Here is a 3,767-nt window from a genome sequence, read left to right as displayed (position 1 = left end):
GCTACCACCATCGACTGTTTTGACAGGCATCACAATAGAGGGTCCTGGATAGAACATTAGAAAAATGTAGAGCAATTTCACACTCAAAAAAAGACAATTGGTCTGACAGAGACCTACAGGAACCCCAAGACTATGGCTCCCAGACACCCTGCTAACTCAGAGCTGAAGCCACTCCCAAAGTCCACATCTCAGCCAAAGATTAGACAGGCCTATAAAACAATCAGTAACACAGGTGAAGAATGTGCTTCCTGGTTCAGTCAAGTATACGAGACCAAAAGAGGAACACCTGCCCAAAAGCAAAGGCAAGAAGGCTGAAAGGTACAGGAAAAGTGGATGAATGGACACAGGGAACACAGGAAAAGGGAAAGGGAGAGAGTGCTGACGTATTGCAAAGATTGCAACCAATGTCACAAAACACTTCATGTATAAATTTTTTAATAAGAAATTAATTTGTTCTATAAACTTTCACCGAAAGCATCATAAAATTAAAAAAAGAAAAAACAATTATTAAAAATATTATGATTTTTTTGTGCAATTATTCTTATAGATGTAACGTATAAAATGGTTTAGAACAAAATTATTTCATTTTTTCTCTCTCAAAATGTCTCTACCATGTACCGTCAGTGACCTACAGACTATATAATTAAATACACTCACTAAATTACGAGAGATAATGTGTTTAGTCTAATCTATTTCTCTTTCTCTTTCTTAAAAAGAATTTTTAATGAGAAATGGGCTATGGGAACGAATATGTAAGGTGACAGCCTACTGATTTATAAATATGAGCTATGGGCATGTACTTTCCTGCCTTGGTAAGGCAGCAGATGTAGAAATTGCTTGTTCTGCAACATGAATCTCTTATGAGGGGCATTATAAAATAAATTTAAGGTAATTGTTTAGTAGAAAACTGAAAAACCTTGGGGAATTCACTGAAAAAATATTTTTCTAAGTCCTCATTACCTAGGCAAACAGTTTGGTAAATACTTAATGATTCAATTTTTTGAACCCTTGAGAAATAAGTGACAGAACTAAAAAACAAACTTCTTGGTGAGGATCACAGTTTATACTCATGCAAAACTCTTTCCCACAGCCCAAGCTGTCATTTAAATGAACAGGCACACACATACACTACACACACTACACCCACACACATCCATAAACAGTAAACCTGCAAAAGCCGGAACCTGCGTAAGGCAGAAACTTGACAGAGAAGGAAAACTCAGATATTCAACACTAAATAAAGAGGGATAGAAAAGAGGCAACTGCACCCTTTCGAAGGCAGAATACTTTCAAGACCTAAAAAAACTTGGCAGTCCCGTCCAGTCCTGGCTCTCACAGGTTTCAAAGTGTGTGTATCAGAGAGGGGGGAAAAAAAAACTGCCTTATGAGAATAAAATAAGGTAAAGGTGTTTTAATTGGTGTGTAATTCAGAACTGCAGATTTGACTTCAGGGAAGCTAAGTGTAATCATTACCTTGCGTGTCATGTCCCGAGGGAGCACAATTTCCCTGCAAGAAGTCTCTTCAGAGCCCCCTTTACATCCTTGTTCCTTAAAGTGTAGAAGATGGGATTTAAAGTGGGGGTCACCATGGTGTAGAAAAGGGAGATAAACTTGCCTTGGTCCTGGTCACAGCTGTTACTTGGCTGCAGGTACATGTATATGATGGTGCCATAGAAAATGATCACCACAGCAAGGTGCCACGAGAAGGTGCTGAAGGCTTTGTGCTTCACCTCCACTGATTTGATCCTCAGCACTGCCTGAGTGATGAAGCCATAGGAGAGGAGGATGAGTGCTGGTGGGATCAGCAGGAAGAGGGTACTAACAACAAAGAGGACCAGTTTGTTGATGGTGATGTCCACACAAGCCAATTTGAGGAGAGATGGCACTTCACAAATAAAGCGATCCAGCCTGTGGTTGCCACAGAGAGGCAACTGCAAGATGAAGTTTGCATGGATCAGGGAATTGGCCAAACCACTGAGCGAGGGGAATGATGACAGCTGGTGGCATAGCTGTGGGTTCATAATAACTACATAGTGGAGGGGTCTGCAAACAGCACCATACCAGGGCTAAAGAAATGTAGAGTTGAACCACACAACCTCCATAAGTGATGGTCGTCTCTGATCTTCTCGGGTTGACTAAGGTCTGAGGGGCAAAGCTCATGGTGAAGCAGAGGTCCAGGAAGGAGAAGTTGCTGAGAAAGAAGAACATGGGGGCATGGAGAGAGGGGTCCAGGTATGAAACACTGATGATGGTAAAATTTCCCACAAGGGTTAGGAGGTAGAAGAAAAGGTCAAATACAAAGAGCACAGCCTCCAGGTGAGGGTGGTCTGAGAAGCCTAGGAGGATGAAACCCAGCAGGGAACTGTCATTGGCCCTTCCCAGCCCTCCAGAGGGAACGGCACCTGCTAAGACAGGAACGGGAAGCAGTGTATATGAAACCATGTATCTTAGAATCATGGAGGGTAAGAACTGAAAGGTCCAGGGAGACTGACTTGTCCAACCTACATATTTTTGTTGCCAATATGTTGCTGATTTGGAACATCAATCCATGTTCCGTTCTCTCTGAAAGTCATGAATTATTTCATTATTAAAGCTGATCTAAGTAGATATGTGTGTGAGTATCTAGAAATATGCAATGATCTACTGCTGAAAAATAAGTACCTTTTAAAATTAAAAAAGAAGTGAACACCATCACCATGGTTTTTTTCTATGGACCAAATTCTGCATATGAAGTCCAATATTCAGGTCTGATTCTGGGCACAAACGGGAATAGAAAACTGTTCCTTATCACACTCCATCATACACACACACACACACACACAGATTTTTATACTCTCTTTATGTAGTGTCTCAACAGAGAAATAAAAGGTAGTTACAGATCCACCAGCCTTTCCCTAGAAACCCTATGGAGCAGTTCTACTCTGGCCTATAGGGTCACGATGAGTCGAAATTGACTCGAAGGCAACGTTTTGTTTTGTTTTGTGTTTATGAACAGACAAAATAAAATTGAATAGTTATGGAATGAATAATTTAAGTTAAAATAATACTTTTAAAACTATGTTGTAAGGACACACAAAAGTAAATTTCAATAAGTTTTGCAAAATAACAGATAAGAAACATTGTTTTGAACTGTAGAGACTGGGAAAGTCATTATGGAAGAAAAAAAACAAAGCCTTTAAAGACAGGTAAGATTAGGATGAAAGAAAGTAGGAGACCATTTTTGGCAAGTGCGAAAACGTTAGTTTTAAGCAGAGGGAAATAAAAAGAAACATTTGAGGAAGATGATATATAATATAAACTGAACTTTTCTTATGCATGTTTTGTCAATGATTAAACTGCCAAAAATGAAAATTTGAAAGGACATTTTGAAGCAACAGTGTTTAAGCAAACTGGTTAAAAGTTCTTGATATTCAAGATAGAAAAGAAAAATATGCTCCAAAGGATATATATCATTAATAAAAAAATGCCACAGATATGTTATAATCTCCTTAAAACCATTGAAAGTGTTCATAGGTGAATCTACTGAAACTCCTTGATTTTCAATACACACACAAATTTTAAACAAAAATGAAAAAAATTTCATTTGAAAGGTGAAGAAAATTTGAGGTCAGGAGACCACTTGATGTTTAGGTAGATGGTGTGTGGATGATTCAGTTGTCTTTATAAGAAGACTCAGAAAAGTGAGTGCAGAATGCATGCCAAGAAAATAGTATTTGAAGTCACAATGTAGAGATCACTGAGTGAAATAAAGTTTTGGATTTGCTGTG

The 3,767-nt window shown here is 38.7% G+C and overlaps 1 pseudogene; it reads right to left on the bottom strand.

Annotated features, from left to right (window-relative positions):
• Positions 1 to 1,481: 1,481 nt before the first annotated feature.
• LOC126068584 (olfactory receptor 2G3-like) lies at positions 1,482 to 2,442 on the bottom strand (annotated as a pseudogene).
• Between the last annotated feature and the right edge of the window lie 1,325 nt (positions 2,443 to 3,767).

This window comes from Elephas maximus, chromosome 2 (genome assembly GCF_024166365.1).
Source record: "Elephas maximus indicus isolate mEleMax1 chromosome 2, mEleMax1 primary haplotype, whole genome shotgun sequence".
Classification (NCBI taxonomy): domain Eukaryota; kingdom Metazoa; phylum Chordata; class Mammalia; order Proboscidea; family Elephantidae; genus Elephas; species Elephas maximus.
The sequence above is the reverse complement of the archived record's forward strand: the minus strand, read 5'-3'. Positions and strand labels throughout refer to the sequence as shown.